Source organism: Pelodiscus sinensis, chromosome 12, assembly GCF_049634645.1.
Source record: "Pelodiscus sinensis isolate JC-2024 chromosome 12, ASM4963464v1, whole genome shotgun sequence".
Classification (NCBI taxonomy): Eukaryota; Metazoa; Chordata; order Testudines; family Trionychidae; genus Pelodiscus; species Pelodiscus sinensis.
The window spans coordinates 31,473,187-31,493,177 of record NC_134722.1 but is presented as its reverse complement, the minus strand read 5'-3'; the positions used below and the strand labels follow the sequence as shown (position 1 = coordinate 31,493,177).

The window sequence follows — 19,991 nt, the reverse complement described above, 5'->3', positions numbered from 1 at the left end:
CCTTTCATCCTCAGCCCCACCCCATGGCCAGTACAGCCTTGCCCCCAACCCACTGCCCCAAACCTTGCCCCCACAGTACAAAGCCCTTGTCACACCGATACATGAATTTTGTTATGTGCACCAATATAGAGGTGACGTGTGACATAATGTAACAAAATTCATTCTGCTCAGGGGTGGAAAAAATAGAGCACTTGTTCTAACATCATCCTATGGGGGAATTCATACCTTTATATGTGTTGCTGTGTACATTTTGCCATAATGGTATTGACCAGGAAGTTGGGGCTTTTTTAAATGATATCTTGCAAAACATATGTTATACCAAGGGTGTGAATACAGAAGTGCTTATTGAGAACTACAGCAGAAACTTATGCCCTGTCTGATGGTGAATCAAAAGGTAAACTTTGGGCAAATCCATTCTGCTTTTAGATGTGCAAAGCTAAATTTACATTTCTTGCAGCAAACATATCCCTTCCCCCCAACTCTTTGAGTGCTGCTGGTATGTGTGTGCACTGGTTCGTTTGGTGGGTTGATTGGTTTGATCTTCTCATCTTTATTCACTCGTTTCTTATATTTTCTCTGTGCAAATAATATATACTGTGATGTGCTATCCTCATGAGAACAGTGAGTACTGAACCCTATGAGGACCAGGGTTGATTTGCTTTGGGCAATGTTCTTTTTCATAGCGATTACACAGATTTTCTTGAAATATAGAAATTAAAATAGAAGATTCCTAGCTCACTTCTCAGCTCATACAAGCATGGGAGAGACATTGCCAATCTCTCATTCTTTCATATGGATCCTCTTGCTTTCTGCCTAGACAATCTCCAAAGAATAGCACAAAATGTTCTGTAGTTTGGCCTAGGATACTGACTAGAGAGATACAAGCTTTTCTGTGTCACTCTGCCATGAATCTTAAAGATGAATGGAAGGGAGATTGGGCAAGAAGGAATAGTATGAATAGTTCATCTAGGAAAAGGGCTATTTGTATAAAATGTGGGGTGAATATTGAGAGAGAATGGTTTTTAACTAAGGCACTGTACTGGGAGTCAAGATGTCTGACTTAAATTCCAGGCTCTGTTGCAGACAACTTGTATGACCTTCAGCAAGTCACTTAATCTTTGGGCCTCTGTTCCCTGTCTATAAAATTGTGATGATCATACTTCCTTTTTGCTATCCTTTGTTTATTTACATTGAAAGTTCTTGTGAGCATGGATTGTGTTTTGATATGTGTTTCTGCAGTGCCTAGCACGTTCCTGATCTCATTTGTGTTCTCTAGATTTTCCAATCATAATAAAATAATAAATTTTATAAAATCTTCTTTGATTTGCTAAAGAGCTTCCAGAGTTATATTGATCATTAAAAGCCTGCATCTGAGAAGCCAATGTATTTGATTTGTAATGAATGTAACCCTTCAGTAAGATCACAGCTGTAATGCTACAACATCACTCATGTAAAGAATGGCCCCTGTAAGAAAACCTGCTGCTCTTTTTTTCTCTTTAACCTCAATAGAGCAGTTCTTTTGTTAATTACAGTTACTGCACACTGTGATATTGAAGTGCTCTGTTCTCAAACATATTCTTATTTATTTTAGTCCTTTTTTTCCCAGGTAATGAAATGTCAGAACCCTACTTTTTCTGGTTTTGTAGTATGTTGATCAAAGTGACCTTTGCTTTGCAGCAGACACAAATCAATATCGCGCTCTGCAACATTTGACAGATAAAGGTGCAACATATAATAAATGGCAATCACTGACGAGGAGAGCAAGAAAATACCTGCCAACTTCAGTTCATACTAGCAATTTTCAGACAATGCAGCATGTTATGTTCAAAGCAAAATTCATTTGTCCATCTAATAACAGAGATGGAGGATATTAAAGGACTCAGTTTTGTTAAAGAAATGTTTCATCTCACAGTAATAATTCAGAGTCCAGTCAGGGCCTACAGTGGTTGGTTGTGAGTAAAGTTATTACATTTTGAAGAGAGGTTAGAAGAGCAATTTTCTTCACCAGGAGTATGGGGGAACTGGGGTGGGATTTATTCATGAAATGAAACAGTAATTTTATATCTATAATACAAACATGGAACATGGCAATATTATGGCAAATATTCCAAGTGTTTCTTAACCCTACAATATATGTTTCCCACCAATGTGTGCATGCAAGAACTCATATTTGCACAAGCAAAATGGCAAGTGTATCAGATGTCCGTGTTTTCTCTTTATAATGCCAGTTCACTGCAAGGGCAAGATGGGGTCTCTCTCACCTGCTCAAAACAGAGTCAGGTGACATTCTCCTCCTGTTCTGAATAAAGTCCTCATGGATGGTATAAGGTCAGATCTCCTTTTTGGTGACTAAAGAGCAACAGAACATTCAAGCTTAAGCTAAGCTTTCTAACCCAGCCTGACTGGCCCTAAGATTTCCTGCAGGTCACTGCTGTGTTTATTTTCCTCCTACTCAGAAGATCATGCCCTCCCTTGGCATCCTGCTGTACCTAGCTCCAGGAGTCAACACAATATACTCAGTGGTAAGGCTGGTAGGAAGTTTTCCATTGGAAAACGCTGATTCATCAAAATCAAAACCTTCCACGCAAGTTTCATCTGGTTTCCTGCCAGCTCACCCACCCACCGCCCCAGGGCGAGGACTTCCAGGATCCCAGGCTCAGCAGCTGCCCAAAAAAGCCTCGGCAACATTTCCTTAGAGCGTTGAATTGAAATTTTTTACTTTTTCCAAATAAAATGTTTGGAATTGCATCTCTCAAGACACTTCAAAACCTTGTTTTTCACTTAGCTCTGGAATTCCCCACTCTCCTGAATTTCTCACAGAGTGGAAAAGCCAGTTTATGGCTAGTTTTGCTCAGAAGCTTTATGCAAGCTTCCAATGTCCATGAGCAGGATGTGTTAATGGAAGGGCCATGCATGGTGCATCCCACCAATTTGCTTTAGGAACCGGTTTTCCCTGTTAGCTGAGAGCATGGGCAGCTGACCAGGACAGATTCAGATGCCACCCAGATGATTAACAAAGCATCCACCGCCTTCCACAGCTGATAGCTGTGTTTCTATTGGTGGTGCACATCTGCACATGTCTTGGTGCACATAAAAAAATTATTCTGCATGTGGATGGAAAAAAATTAGAGGGAACTGTTTGAAAAATTGGCCCCGAGACTGATATTGTGTATTTTCTTGATGAATGTACACAGGCACATGCAAGGTTATCTATAACACTTAGTATGAACTCTTGTATAATAATATATTACTCCATTATTTAAACTAGTATTACAAGGATGAAAAATGGAGGAGTAACTTTCAGTTAGCAAATGAATGCAATGATAGGACAAATCATAACTGAGGTGGGCCTGTGAGTACTTGGAGGATTCTTGAAGGATCTAAGTGATTAGCACTTAAATTCTATATAGGTACCTGTAAATTCATTTCTTAGGGTGTGTCTACATTGCAGGGCTTAACTGGAAATAAGCTATGCAAATTGAGCTATGCCAATTGCGTAGTTTATTTTGAAATAGGGAGTATCTACACAGCACTTATTTTGAAATAGAGCACTCTTCCTCTGACTTCCCTTACTCCTCATACAATGAGGGTTCCAGTAGTTGGAGTAAGAAGTCCTCCAGCTTGACAGTACATTGACACTATTTTGAAACATGTAGACATGGACTAAGTTATTTCAGAATAACACTAGTTATTTTGAAATAATGTTGTAGCATAGCTGTACCCTAAAATTTGTCACCCTCTAGTATCCTCCAGGTTAACTGAAATGCCATAGAGTTAAGCAAAGGTGTATGAGCCTAATCTGGGGGGGAGTTATGTCACACAAGACTCCTGTGACTCTTCCTAATGGACAGTATCAAGAATCCCATTAACTTGTTGCTAATGTATTTATTTTCACGTTAGCAATTCTATGTCTATGACTGCAGCATGCATGGTTTTTTCTGGTTCCACGCAGCAGGCCCGGTCCCTGCTTATTCAACGTTTTCCCGTGTTGCTGCCATTTTGCGTGACACTTGTACTTTGCTGACTGGCACTGAGGCAAGTTGTGTGAGACCTCTCAGTTTTGCAGCAATCTGCATGACTACTTTCTTTGGGTTTTGGTATGTGTCCAACCTCTAAACTGTACTGCGAGTTTTGTATTTGAACAAAGCCAAAAATCTCAAAGCAAAATGATGAAACTCCATTTTGATTTCAATAAGAAATCTTTGTCAAAGCCCAAATTATCTGATTTTGACAGAGACTGTACCCTGGCCCGTGTTGGCTCACAGTTGAGCCTAGATCGGAGAGAGCAATCATTTCCAATGGGGGGGGGGGCACTCCAAGAATTTGGTAAGTGGTCAAGGGCCACACTCTTCCATGATATTAATAGAGGAGGTATGGTGTCTGGGATGGAAGTTGGGTGCAGAGGGACTGTTGGGCGTAAGGGACTGAGGTGCAGCAGGGATTGCAGGGTCTGGGAGGGGGTTGTAACCTGAGGCAGGAGTGCAGGGATTTGGGTTGTGACTAAGGGCAGGGGTTTTGATACAGGATCTGGGAGAGCGTATGGGTACAGGAGTGGGCAGAGAGTTGAGGGTTTGGATTGCATGGGATGGGGTGCAGGAGGAGTGCAGAGGGTTTGGGTTATGTGGGCTAAGTGTTCAGAAGTGGAGCTGAGCATTGGGAGGAGGGAGAGGTTGGATGCAAAAGCAGACTCTGACTGGGAGGCACTTACCAAGGCAGCTCCCAGCCAGCATCCCAGCAGGTCCTCTGACAGGATCCTGCCTGCCCTGGCTCTGCACGCTGCTCAGAGCAGCCAGCTGCTGGAGCCATGTGCTGCTCTGAGTGCAGCAAACAGAAAGGGAGACGAGGCTTCTCACGCTGCCTGCCCTGCAAACAGGCAGCTGCCATTGGTTAGTTTTCAGACAATGGGAGCTGCAAGATTGTACTGGGGTGGGGCAGCACACGAAGCCTCTTCCCTTCTCTCCCAGTTTGTGGCATTGCTCTGAGATGCACACACCCCTGCAGCCAGCAGCTCTGCAGGGGAGCGCAGACAGGAAGCCTACCCAAGGCTCCCACTGGTATGTAGGCCAGATCTGGTGGTTTGGCAGGCACATCCAGGCCCCAGGCCATATTTTGCTCAACCCTGTACTAAAGATACACATTAGAGTGCCAGGACTTTTGTGCATATGTGTTTTGGGAGTGGGAGTCCTGCCAGTTTTGAGGGGAGACAATTTTCAGCATACTTACAAACTTCTTTCATATTCTAGATATTGACTCTAGTGGCTACCATTGGTATCTTAGGCCAGGTCTACACTATGGTGCAATGTCGGCGTAAAGTACACAATTCCAGCTACATAAAAAACGTACCTGGAGTTGAGGAACGTTAAGCTGAGTTTTGGAACCTTCCCCACAACGGGAGGTCAACAGGAGAACTCCTTCCCCTTGTGAGTAGGAGTTCCAGTGTCAATGGGGGCATATTCAGCATTCAATGTAGCAGGTTTATTAGATGTTGCTGGATCAGAGAGTGACAGAATCGAGAGTTTCACCCTGTACTGCAATTGTGCAGCTTGTTGCTAACATCCCAGTTTAAAAACATTAAGTTATATGTGTTCACAAATTTCTTTCTACAATTTTTTCATTCCATCCACCACCCTAGTGTTTGGGTGCCTCAGACTGATAAGTTCAAATATTTACAATAGTGGTAAATAACTTCCATGGAGATGAACAAATTAAATTGCTGTCATTACAATCCAAGCCGTCATTTGTCACTAAATGCTCTTCTCTGTCTTACGTACGTTCAGCCACAGCTGCATAGTCATCTGGTCTGGAGCTTGTTAATCTCATGCTTCAAGCCTTTTGTCAATCTCAAACTATTAGAGATCAGGATGAGACTTCACATAGAGGTCCATTAATTCATATCTGGTTACTATGAGGTTCTTTCTTCTTTCTTTGGAACATCTGGTACTGGCTACTGTCCTAGATGAACCATAGGTCTGATCCAGTCTGGCAGTTCCTGTGTTCCTAAACTATGGGCTTTCATGACTTGTGTAAAGATGCTAGTACTACAGTAAAGGACCCTTTCTAAGAATGCTCCACCATGACTGAGCACCTTGGATACTTTCCTGTATTCTGCTTTTTCCATATCAGTATGTGCTATTTTTACATATACTCCTTATTCACCTGCTGATTTTATTATAAACTTATAACTTTGAAACAGGTCATACTTCAGAAATAGAAGTTATTTTAATTTAGGGAAGTATTTACATACTTCAGGAATGATTCTAGTGTATATTCTGACGCAAATCCTCTCAAATTCCAAATTCACAACAGAGCACATCTAAAGTGGATGAGTCTAATTTTAAGGGCATCTTAGATGAAAGTAATAGAAATGTAGCCGTGTTAGTCTGGTGTAGCTGAAGCTGGTGTAGTCCTGCATTTTGCTTTAGATGAAAGTGTGAGTCTACAAAGCCTACTCCAGAGTATTTTGATTGCAGTGGTCTTTGGATCAGCCCTTTAGTCCTTTTCCTTTAATTTGCCTTCATATGGAAGCATCAAGCTTCTTCTAATCATGATTGTTGGCCATCTTCTATTTCTATTCTGATCTGTTTGAGGTAAGGTGACCCTAACTGAACATGGCATGGGGTTCAAGGTGAGAATGTATAGCTAATTTCTATATGGTCATTATGTTTTCTGTATTATTAACCTTTACTTCATGCAAATTTACCTTGCTCTTTGACCAATGCAGAATGTAGAGCTGATGTTTCTATTGAACTGTCCACAGTAACCTTTTCCTGACCTATTGAAACCATTTTAAACTGATCTGAGTGTATGTGTAGTTTAATGCTTTACACCTGGCCAGTCTGCATTAAATCGTGTCTGTCATCAAAAAAAGCATCCTGTTGCCTAGTTAGTATTAACCAGTGTTAAAATCCTTCCTGAATTTCCTACAGGTCTGGTTGGTTTTTATCAAAACAATCATTTTGCATCATCATAAAATTTTAACATTTCATAATCCACCTCATCTTCCAGGTCATTTAATAAGTATATTGAAGAATATTGGTCCTAATTCCAGCCCTCTTGGGTCAGCTAGAAGGTGTGAAAGACAGAGTAGTTGCTGACCTTGCTTGCACTAGGAAGTACTGTTGTGTTGAAGATCTGCAAATGTTATTTCTTTCAGGAGAGTGTCTGATTCCTTCAGAATTACTGAGGTATAGAAATCATTGGTAATACAAGCCTAAGGAATCATAATTAGTCATGTTTTTCAGGTGATCACCACTTATGAAAATACAACGCAGCTCCCAGGACCTTCATTCTAAAATTGTGTTAACTTGGCTATTGTATAGTTTGGGGAAAAGGGGCCTATCTACATCATAAACTTGCTGTGAGGATTGTTACCCCAAATCGCAAATGGCTAACTGTGAAGAACAGATTTATTACCTGGCATAATTAATTGCCTAGATAGTGACATTTCCCATATTATAGACAATTGTGAATTATGAGCCCAGCTGTTAGCCTTCTCATTCACTGAAATCGGTTGATAAATATGTTTATTTGAGGTCAGCTCAGCCTCATCCATTAGAAATATTGTTTTTCTAAACATTACATTGATTTAATTTAACTCTAATCAATTTAAAATGGTTCTGACAATTAACAAAAGCTTCAAATATGACCTTAAAGTAATAGGATTCATTAGCTATGTTTAGGATTAAACTTATCCTAATAGGGCTATTTTTCTTCTGGGGGCATTTGGTAAGCCTACTGGTGGTCAGTCAAAACCAAATCAATTATTATAAATTATACAGTTTAAGTTGATTATGTAGTGCCTGCTAATTTGTATAAATTAGGACCTCAAACAATAGAAGCAATTTATTAATAAGTATCTGTACCCTGAACCTGTATCACACTTTGTTACAGCTGCAGGGTCATCTGTTAACCATGAATTATTATATTCTCTGCAGCCAGACATGTATGCTAATTAAACCCATAATTAATTGTAACAGTTATAGTTAAAGTCAAAATGCTGACAGCCTTTTTGCCCTATTATTCATGGTAATCAACTGATTCAAAAGGCAATCTAATCAGCAATTCATACGTTAGCCAGAGGATCATAATACAACGGCAGTACCAGTGACAGCTGGCACCCACAGGTCTTTGGATACAATAAGAAATATAAACCTCTTGAATTGCAATGCTTCAACATGAAGTGTCTCTATTGTCTTCCAATACAAATACAAGCATAAGGAATATTTAAGAATTGAAGCCTGAATCCAATAGCTAATGGGAGTTCAGCAAGAGCCATCTCTCCACAGAATCTGTCCTGAATCTTTACTATAATTATACCACTGCAATTATAAGAATTCATTACGTCTATTTAATATCTTCTGGGATACAGTTATAGAGCTCCGGGAAAACTCTTGGTTGCTTGTAGCATTGAATCTCGTTGGCATTAGAGATCTCTAGAGAGAGTTTTCATATTGCAAAAGCTTGAGGTTTGGTTGTGGTACTGTCACTGGAAGACGTTCTGCTCACATGAAAACAGTACCAAATGCAGCCTCCTCTCTAAATGTCTGCACTTCTCCACAGAATGAGCTGAGCATAAAAATGCAAGGTACAAGTCAACCCCTGCTATACGTGAGACTTGAATGTCTCAGAAATAAGGCCAAACAAATGTTTAACAGATAATGTCACTCAGAATTTAAAGTGCCTTAAAGCCTGAAAACTGCCTCAACTGTTTCTGATGAATCCTTGTGGGAAGATGAAAGGTGATCCCAGAGGTCTGAGCCCAGCATTGGGGACTACTGAATTCTGACACTGACCCCCTCTGGCTATGTCTACACAGCAGAATTAGTTTAGAATGACTGACGTTATTCGGACATAACATAGTCCACGTCTACACACAAGCAGTTGTTCTGACATAGCATGTGTTTAGACTACAGGGTTTTTTTGAAAAAAGTGGCCTTTTTTTTAAAAAACTTCCCCTGCATCTAGACTGCCACCATGTTCTTTCGAAATTAAATCGGCGTTTTTTCAACTGCGGTAAACCTCATTTTACGAGGAAGAATGCCTTTTTTTGAAAGTGCTCTTTCGAAAAAAGTTGTTCCTGACTGCAAACAGGGCTTTTTTGAAAGATTGCCTGGGTTCTCTCTTTCGAAAAAGCAGCTCGCTTTTTCAAAAGAAGTGGTTGTAGTCTAGACGTAGCCTCAATGTCAAGCTGGAGAATTGCTTACTCCCACTCCTGTAACCCTCATTGTACGAGGAGTAAGGGAAGTTGGGGGAAGAGTGCTCTGTCTTGAAATAATACTGTGTAGACAGTGCCAAAAGTCAAAATAAGCTCTTTCGACTTAAGTTAGCTCAAGTTGCATAGCTTATTTCGAGTTTAGCCCTGCTGTGTAGACATGCCCTCTCGGACTGAGACAAGCCACTGAATCTTTCTGCCTCCATTTTTAACCTGATACAAAACATTTGAATGGGTCTATTTAGAGGCCTGTATTGCATAGGCACCACACTGCCCCTGTTTCTGTTCTAAGAGGGTTGTTATGAGGATTGTGTCAAGCCCTCTGAGTATGAATTTTTTGTACCTAGCACCTATATAAAGCAGCAAACACACTTGCTTTCTGAAGCAAAGCTGCACTCCAGGCTATAGTATTCTGCAGAATGTTAATGTAAGCAGCTACTCAGTGGCTGTGTCTAGACTGCATCCCTTTTTTGTAAAAGGGATGCAAATTAGACATATCGCAATTGCAAATGAAGCGAGGATTTAAATCTCCCCCGCTTCATTAGCATAAAAATGGCTGCCGCTTTTTTCCATCTCGGAGCTTTGCCGGAAAAAAGCGCCAGTCTAGACGTGGATCTTTCAGAAAATAAAGCCTTTTCTGAAAGATCCCTTATCCCTCTTTATTTTCCGAAAGATCCGCGTCTAGACTGGTGCTTTTTTCCAGCAAAGCTCTGAGCCGGAAAAAAGCGGCAGCCATTTTTATGATAATGAAGCAGGGGAGATTTAAATCCCCACTTCATTTGCAATTGCGATATGTCTAATTTGCATCCCTTTTATGAAAAAGGGTTGCAGTCTATACACAGCCAATGTGTTACACGTCCACATACAGAGGAGCTGAGTCTGTTCCCGCCTTCTCTTTAATGCACTCTGTAGAGACTCATGCATTCAGCTCTGGCAGCTTCCAATTCACTCCATAGGGTATCAGTCAATATGGGAGCTATTGCATTCATATTCATTGCTTGCAAAGTAAGTCTTTTGATAGGTTGCACTGCACCAGAGCAGTCATCATACAGGGACATAAGGGCATAAAGCACTGTCTGGAACAGTAGGCTCAACTTTCCACTTGAGGGTTTCCAAGCCATGCAGTATCAAAAAGCCACTGCCGCAGGACTCACAAGCCCATTAGCCATGCAGAAGTGGAGCTTGCATGATGGAGGACTGCCATCTTTCTCTCCAAGCCTCCTCCCACTCTCCCTATGACAGTGCTAATGCGTTCCTCCCTTCTACTAGCACACACCCCACTCGAATACAGTGCCCTTCAGTGGAGCACTGAACAAGTCAAAGAGCCGGAGGGCAGACATGAAGCACAAATAGAGATATATGTGGCAGTTTGACAAACGGACACATTAAAGCGCCAGTTTCCTGGCCAGAGAACTGCATTACAAGCTGCTGTGCTTAAAAACATACATAGAGCCTCCAAGAGGCATTGGGAGGGGGGGGGGGGGGTTGTGCAATGCAGATCAAATTATTGAGCACTGGGGCAAAAAAATAAAGATCAGAGATTCTGATGCAAACGATGAAAACAAATGATCAGTGACTAAGCTGCACACACACAAATCTGTCCAATATTGTTTGTCTCTATCATTACCCTGCATGCCCTACACCATTCCATGTAGTTCTTTATCCAGCGTCCTTATTCTTTAACTCTATGGACCCCGTTTAACTCTACTTTGCTCTTTTCCAGGAAACTTGATACTTCCCTTGGCAGAGGAGACACATGACTGTGATGCTCCGCAGATCGCTGTCTGACTTGACTGGGGTCATTGCAGCTAGGAACAAATTAGAGCAACCGGTGGTCTTCCAGTCCAAGAGTGGAGGAAGGTGTGAAGTGGTAATCATGCTCCCCAGGCTTCTCAGTTGGCCCCTATGATCATGAAGCTACTTGCTCTGGTGGAAGAATATCTTTGTGCCTGCCCTTTTGTGCTTCAGCTGTGCATCATTTCAGCTACAGTCATCTAGTCAGCCAGGTGATGTGGCCTCCGATCGCAAGTCCATTTCCAAGCGTCTCCTCCTGTAGTTAAGCCTGGAAAAGGCCTATAGCTTTGTTCAGTCAGTAAGTCGTTACATACACAATAGACTTTCCGACTGTGTCTAGACTGGCAAGTTTTTCCGCAAAATCATCTGCTTTTGCGGAAAAACTTGCCAGCTGTCTACACTGGCCACTTGAATTTCCACAAGAACACTGATGATCTCATGTAAGATTGTCAGTGTTCTTGCGGAAATACTGTGCTGTTCCTATTCGGGCAAAAGCCCTCTTGCGCAAATCATTTGCGCAAGAGGGCCAGTGTAAACAGCACAGTACTGTTTTCTGCAAAAAAGCCCCGATTATGAAAATGACGATCGGGGCTTTTTTGCGGAAAAGCGCGTCTAGATTGGCCACAGACGCTTTTCCGCAAAAAGTGCTTTTGCGGAAAAGCGTCCTGCCAATCTAGACACACATTTCCGAAAATGCTTTTAATGGAAAACTTTTCCATTAAAAGCATTTCCAGAAAATCATGCCAGTGTAGATGTAGCCTCCATGTGCAGCTCCTTAAACTTGCTTAGCCATTGTTTCATAAGCAGATTTACATTGTCAGTGTTGGGTCTAGGACACAAACATCTATATGCATTACAGGGAAGCTGCTACATTAATTCTCATGTACAGTGTGGCCCTTCAGGGGCATTTTTGCCACAAAATATATTGCACTTGTGATCGTTAATGCTTAGAAATAAAACAGAATAATAATCAACCTTTAGCTGCAGTTTCCTCCTGGTTATTGAGCTGAAGTTAATGACTGGCTGAAAAGTATTTGTCAACACAACAGCTGGAAAGCAACACTTTCTTGTAGCTTTATGTCACAGCATATGCCAGCCACTCAGAACATGTGATAATTCAACTGGAGCTGATACTACAATAGCAGATGGGGTGAAGCATTGTTATTCTCACTCGAGCTCCCAGCCCTTGAGGGATCACTAAATAAAATCAAAGCAGATGGACCATTACAAGCTCATTTGTGTTCACTACAAGCACCTCAACCTCCAGTGGTGATATACTGCACCTTTGTATAAAATGACACGTATGGGAACATGACCTAATGAAAATAGCATCAGACTTGGCAAGTGAGGAATGGGGCTGGGAAATATGCACCAATCTATTCACCACCGAGCTCGAACCTTGCAGAGAGGGTTTGGGGTTTCCCCCTGTTTTCATTTTGGTTCAATGCACTTGAGGCACTAACTGGAAATTCCAAGAGAGGTGGACGCTGAGCCCCTCTGTGGAGCCCATGGAAGCTCAGAAGGGAAGTTAGTGCTCCCATTTCTCACTTCTACAAGCAGACATTACACTTAATGGATAATACTTAATACTTTGTGTATAAAGTATAATACTTATTGTGCTTAATGTGCAGCATTCTGTCACTGCTTCCCCCTTCAGGAGCATCTGTGGGCCAGCTTGAGACCCCACTTAGAGGTGTGTTGGGCCCCAATTCATTAACCCATGTTCCTACATGCTTTTCTCCATAGGGGTCTAAGTTGGAGTAATGCCCTGAGTTCACTGGTCAGTGATTCCTCTGATTCAGCCCAACCCACTCCTACGGCCACTGGGCCTTAGAAAGGAATTCATTTTAGCTGTTAATATTCAGTCATCTTGAAGGGGCTGCAGGCAAGTTACAGGAGTATGTGGGAGGAAGATAAGTGAGGTATGACAGGGTGTAGTTTCTTGATTCCCTTTATTCCCGCTCCCCCTCCATCCACCCATGAATAAAATGGTTCCAATTTAGGCAATTACTTTTGTCAAATTAAATTCCCCTGTAATTTCAATTGGAAATAACATGACCCTTTAATACCCACCCTTAAACTCTCCCTAGTTTTGCTGCCATCTTTTAAAAAGCTGCCATGTTCTACCCCGAGGTAGCTTCATTTCTGTTGGTTAACAATGTGATTCAGAGCTATATCCTATGCTAATAGAAATATTTTTCGTTGATTTCTGGGGAAGGAGGACTGGACTTAGGCAGTCATAGTGATCAGTTGCAGAGGTTGAGGGCATGGTTAGAGGTTTTAGATTACTCTCAATGAAAGCTCCTGTAGAAAAATGTAAAGAGCATAGTTCCAGGAATATCTGCAACTGCCCCACAGTGATTCAGCTGCTGCTGAATTTTGAAGACCTGCAAATTTGCAGCAATGACTAGCCAAGAAACTTGGGGAGATTTTCCCCTTTCCTATGTGTGGATTTTTTCCTCTTACCTTTACATTCATCCCGGTGTTATAAATGCATTCAAATTGCTCGGTATGGAAGGTGCAAGCTGGAAAATTCTTGTCTCTTGTGTATTGCAAATTTGAAATATATAATAAGTATGTGTAATCCAGCAATTGAGCAGAAAATGCACCCAAGTGAGCCAGCCTCAGAGAGCAACATCCATGACGCCTTCCACAGGATTCTATGTCCGTGTTGTTCCTCCAAGTGGAAAAGTAATATAAAGAGGCTTGGCCATAGCCTCAGCTGCTGTAAATAGAGATGAGTACAGTGCGTCAATAATATGTGCAGCTCAATGCATGTTATGTTCCAAGATTCCCCACCGCTCAAACACTAGTTTGATAATTTGGTTTCTAGCCAACCATTACATTAAATTAACAAATAAATGAACACTTTTGCTTCTGGTGCCAGTGAATGATCTAGTCACCAGCTCATAGAAGCGAGAGGGTTTTAAACAAACTATTTGATGTTCTAGGCTAGCACTGTATCTCTCCTACGACATTGCTTGAGTATGCTGGAACATGCAAAAAAGTAAGTATTTTATGTATTCCATTATAAAAACTGTTTCTGATTGGTTCTCAGCTGTCCTATAGAAATAGGATATATACAGTATAGCTATATAGTGAGAGAGTTTTCACCAGAGAGAGTTTTCTAAAAAGGGGGGAACAAAGCTACATGACAGTTGGCGGGGGAATCCTTTAAAACAGGAGGTTACAGAAGAAGGATGGCCTCATGCAGATTTGACTAACTATACTTTATGGTACTTGATAATAAAGAGACACTTTTTTTTCTGGTGAAACAGTTTTCCATTGGTAAATATAGTTTTGTCGACATTGCAATAATTTATGCTAATTTTGATGGGAAAAAGTCAAATTAATTGTTTTATTTTCTCATTTCTCTGAGATGTTTTCTGAAGTCATTTACACTGCATCAAAATGTTAACATCAAAGTTATATTTGCATTTAATATATATTGTGATTTGAAATTTAAATATTTTTGACAATTCTGAGTCAAAAATGTCCAGACTTTCTGCTTTTCATTCCAATTCACCATAAAAACAAAATTTCAAGCTGGAAGGATTTATCACTGATTGGAATTTCTGTTCTCCAACCAACTCAACTTGGTAGAAAACTGAAGTCCAGGGACAGTAGGTTGTGTTACAAATGTGATAAGCCCTACAGAACCAAGGCAGGATTATTGGGCAAATGCTTGTTTAAAGATAATTGCACATTCCTTGTCTTTAAATATTCAAGGAAAAAGTCACAGAAGAGCTAATAATGTGATGATAGAAATGAGGTTGAAGAGGAGTATTATGGAGTGAATCTATATATTTCTTGGTTTCATTTACATATTTAACAGCTGCTTGTTTCTCTATCATATGAAGACCACCACCTGGTTTGAAAGAAGAGTGGGAATTCTGCTCACCTTTGGGCAACTATCTATCTCTGCATTCATTAATAGCTGTTGCCCATCTCATTATACATTTAAATGCTACATTATAACCTATTTATGCATTGATTTATTATAATAGCTGGCTACAAGTAGAATTATATTTGCAAATTGCTTTGATAGGTGGGAATCCTGGAGAGTAAATAGCATGCAGTGTGGAAAATCTAAGTGTAATCTGTACAGCTCACAAGTGATCATCATCTAGTACATGGCATCTTGTTTTATAGCATAAGCTCCAACATGTAAACTGGACACAGAGGCTGATGGTGAATCATGCCAATTTGTGAACCAGTGGTGTTTGTGATGTACTAACTTAGCGATATTTTATACTCACATTTCTCTTTATGGGAAGAGGGAGGAGGGCAGGAAGGTTGAAAGGGAGTAATAGAAAAACAGACAGTATGAACATCAGAATCACACAGCTAGGAAGTTTGCAAAGATTTTGGGTAAGTTAGGGCTCTCCTTCTGTTTGTGCATTTCAAGCCAGATTTCACACTTACAAGCTCTGCATTTATGTAGCTGCTGCCTTCAAAATTTACTGGTCTTAACTACCTTGCAGATGTAACATTGGACAGGGATAGTACCCCACTCTTCACTGCACTACAAAGCAGATCAAACGATTTTTGCAAAACTGAGTAAATATGTGTGTACTTTAGCAGCCTGATCCACAGCCCCTGAAAGGTAATGTAAAGACATCATTAACTTCAGTGGAAATAAGGCCCTATGAGAGCTAAAAGTATAAGATATGGGTAAGGTAAAAGAGCAAACAGATGGAGGGAATTTCTGTTTTTTTGTTGTCTCTGTTTTTTCATGATGTTTTGGGACCATATCCTGCTTCTGACTTTCCATCTACATCCTGGTCCCAACTGAAATTAATAGCAAACATCCTTTTGATTTCAATGGAACCAACATTTCACCTATCTCCTTTTAGGGTCAGTGATGTCATTGTCTCTTCTCATAGGCTGCGTCTAGATTGGCATGATTTTCCGGAAATGCTTTTAATGGAAAAGTTTTCTGTTAAAAGCATTTTCGGAACAGAGCGTCTAGATTGGCACGGACGCTTTTCCGCAAAAGCACTTTTTGCAGAAAAGCGTCCGTGCCAATCTAGACTCGCTTTTCCGCAAAAAAGCCTGTAGCCAGACAGCCCCCCCCCCCATCTCATCCATCTTAATTTGCCTATCTGAGGTTCCTGAAGCATACAGGACAGAGAAGGAGCAATAAAATCAGCATAGTCTATGCTGGCTCATCTGATCCTGAGAAGCTGAAAACATAGATATGAGGAGAGAACGATTAAGGCAATAAGCTGGCCTCGAGGCTGCGAGAAGTACCCGGCTGGCATCCATGTTGATACAAACACACAGTCCCTGGAAGAGGAATTTCCCACTGAGAAAAGAATGCCCAGTACTTCCAATTTAGTTATTTCTCTTACAAGTGTAAATTAAGTTCACAACTCCCTTGTAAGAACTGGTCTCACAAAAGACAGACCAGCACCATTTGGCATCACAGATAAGAAAGAGAAATACGTGACCCCATGGGTATAAAGATGGGTACAGCAGCACACTCACTTTTGAGTGTCATTCTACCCTCTACCTGCTGGTCGGGTTAGGTGTTTGACCTCCCGAGGTTCTATGGGGACGCCCACCTCGTATTTTCGTCTTTCCTAAGAATTGAGGGACCGGCCCTGGCCTGACACGCTGGAGTCGAGAGGCACAGAAGGGGGTAAAAATTGTACCTGGATGTGGTCCTCTGTCTTAAGTGTACACAGACTAAGAGCTCTTTAAAGGTTAAACTGTTACTTGGTACTATTATTTCTGTTTTTCCTATCTTTATCTTCTTTGTAACCATTTTTAAGATCTATATTTTGCTAGCAGTTAAGAAATAGAACAATAGCCATTGGAACCATATGATTTATAAGCTTCCTCAATAAACCTGGAACTGTTTAAGCTTTAACCTGACTCCTTCAGTTGCTGTAACAGAACCAGGCACAATTTAAAAGAACTTCAGCCGGTCTTAAGGGACAGATATAGGGAGAGCTTGGGCGTTTGGATTTGTGTCACTCCCAGGTGGCAGATCCGTTGGGGAACTTCTCAGCGTCCCCCAGGCTGCCCGCTGTGAAGGAATCACAGATTCTAGCAGCTAAAATCTGAAGTGTAATAAACTCTCCCTGCAAACTTATTGGGGCGCTTGTCAACCTCTTCCAGGTTGCCTGCTGCAAGGGACCCCCAGTCTCAGCAGTTGAAGTCTCGGGTGTATAGCACACACACACACACCACTCACTGCCCTGACCGTCGGCTGACAAAGCCCCGATCACCATTTTCTCGATCTGGGCTTTTTTGCGGAAAACAAATCTCAGCTGTCTACACTGGTCCTCTTGAGCAAAAGCTTTGCACAAAAGGGACTTTTGCCTGAACGGGAGCAGAATAGTATTTCCACAAGAAGCATTGATTTCTTACAGTAGGAAGTCAGTGCTTTTGCAGAAATTCAAGCGGCCAGTATAGACAGCTGGCAAGCTTTTCCAGAAAACTGGCTGATTTTCCAGAAAAACTGGCCAATCTAGACGCAGCCATAGACTTTAAGGCCAGAAGGGATCACCTGGGCTGACCTCCTGCACATTGCAGGCCACAGAATTTCATATGCCCACTCCTGTAATAGTCCCACAATGTCTTACTGAGTTGATGACAAGTTTAAATCAGGGTTAAAGACTTCACATTAATGAATCCGCCATTTATGATATAAATGTATATAAATCTGGAAGTGAACCATGCCCCATGCTTTCAAATCTGACACAGGGGAAAAATTTCTTTCTGACTCCAAATAGAATGATCCATTAGACTTTGAGCATGTGGGCAAGATCCACCAGCCAGAGACCAGGGCAAGAAGCCATTGTAGTAGCAGAGCTCTCGTGTCCTATTCCTGTCTGTTGGAGATATTTGCAGCTAGCAGTTGCAGACCAGGAGACAGGTAGACAGTCTTATTATCAGGACAGATAACAAATATGCTTATCTACTTGCCCGTGGCAAGTAGATTTCAGCTAGTCGCCCTGTTCACTGGAAGTCCGTGCATGTGCAGTGCGGGTTTCACGCATGCACTGTGCGGGGCTGGTGAGTGGTTTTCAACACAATCGTTGAGCCCTGCTTATTACACCAGAGGTTTTCAATTTTTTTTTCTCATGGCCCCATTGAAGAAAATTGTTGATTCTTGTGACACAACATAATTTGACTAGAGTGTGGGCTCTGGGGTAGGGCTGAGGATGAGAGCTTCATGCTGTAGGAGGGGGCGCCAGCTTTGCGGGGGGATCAGGGCTGGGGCAGGAGGGGCTTACCTTCAGAGGCTCCCTATCAGTGGTGCAGCAGAGGAGCTAAGGTGGCTTACTGCCTCTCCTCGCACTGCAGACCATGCTGCACCCCAGACGCAGCCAGCAACAACTGCCTAGCCAATGGGAGTATGGAGCTAATGCTCAGGCAGAGGCCGTGCATGGAACCCTGTGGGCTCCCCTCCCCCTCTCCCCAACCTAAGAGCCAGGCCTTTTGCCAGCCACTTCTGGGGTGCAGTGCAGTCTGTGTTATCAGAACAGACACCCCCAGTCATCACCTGCTCCCCCTGCAGCAATGAGACCCAGGGCCTGACATTCTAAGACCCAATAGTGGGACGTGAGCCATAATTTGAAAACCACTGTATTATGCCATCCCCTCTATCAACTTATCAAACTCAGTATTGAAGCCAGTTAGGTTTGTTCCTTCCCTTCCCACCACCCCCCATCCTTGGAAGGCTGCTCGAGAACTTTCCTCCTCTGACAGTTACAAATATTTGCCTAATTTCAAGTCTAACCTTGTTGATGACCAGCTTATCTCCATTTGTTCTTGTGCCCATATTGGCACTTAACTTAAAAACTCCTCTCTCCCTGTAGTGTGGACACACTATTTCAAAATAGTTATTTCAGGAGTTATTTAAAAAATCACTTATTTCAAAATAATTTCCTAGTGTAAACATGCCCTAAGTGTCTTGGGCTCACTTGCCTCTCTGAAGTAAGCTTACTCCTTGTCCTGTTAAAGGACTCAAAGGGTATGTCTACCCAGAACCCTTACTTCACAAGAAGATAGGCTATGTAAATTGCATAGCTTATTGTGAGGTAATTTTGAAATAGCTTATTTCAAAATTTGTGCTGTCTACACAGCGCCAAATTTCAAAATAAAGCACTATTCCAAAATGTCCCTTAACCCTCATGGAACAAGAGTTACAGGGACTGCTGAATAGTGCGCCCGTTAGTTGGAAAGATATTTTGAAATAATGGGCTGCTTATAAGACACAGAATAGCTATTTTGGGATACTTTCAGTATCCCAAAATAGCCCTGCTGCCTAGACATAGTCAAAATGTGGTCTTGGGTAACCTTCCTGACTATTGCATTCAGTTCCTCTGTTGCTATACATACAAATTCATTTAAACAGTAGCAGTAGATGTATGGTCAATAACCAAAGTCATTATTGCAGCACAGTGGAAGCAGTTCAGCCCCACTAAACAGGTGTGTGAAGAATTTTCTTTTAAAATTCACAACTCATTCAAATGTACTGGGTAAACTGCAAACACAAATCTTTATTGTGTGCATAGCACAGGCTTCCACTGATTTGTTTTTCAGGAGAAATGCACTTAAATAAAACAAACAGCTTAAATAAAGAGGGGAAAATGTTTTGTGACACTAACTTTTGCCAAAATTTTACCTTTAGCATGTTAGAGATTTTGTGAAGCTAAATGCCTGCCGCTTGTCCCATGGCTACTGATGATAATAGGCTCCGCTTCCCCCCTTACCTCCAAAGTATATTTAAAAGCATTTGAAACTGAAGGAGGGGACTATCTAGTGGGGGACCCAGAAGGGTCAGTCCTAGGACTGGTACTTTCATTAATGATTTGGTTATTGGAGAGTGTGCTTATAACATTTGCCCTATGACCAAAGTTGGAGGACGTTACAAGCACCTTGGAAGACCAGATTAGAATTCAAAACGCCCTTGACAAATTGGAAAACTGGTGTGAAATCAGTCAGATGAATTAATAAGGATAAGGGCAAA

The 19,991-nt window shown here is 41.6% G+C and overlaps 1 long non-coding RNA gene across 4 annotated transcripts in view; it reads left to right on the top strand.

The window, feature by feature from the left end:
• The window catches only part of LOC102447669 (uncharacterized), a 210,210-nt gene that overhangs the window by 159,462 nt on the left and 30,757 nt on the right, over positions 1-19,991 (top strand). For all 4 annotated transcript variants that reach the window (XR_012906729.1, XR_012906731.1, XR_012906730.1 and 1 more), the window contains one exon: positions 10,935-14,012. This is a non-coding gene — a long non-coding RNA (uncharacterized LOC102447669). The remainder of the gene's footprint in view (positions 1-10,934; positions 14,013-19,991) is intronic.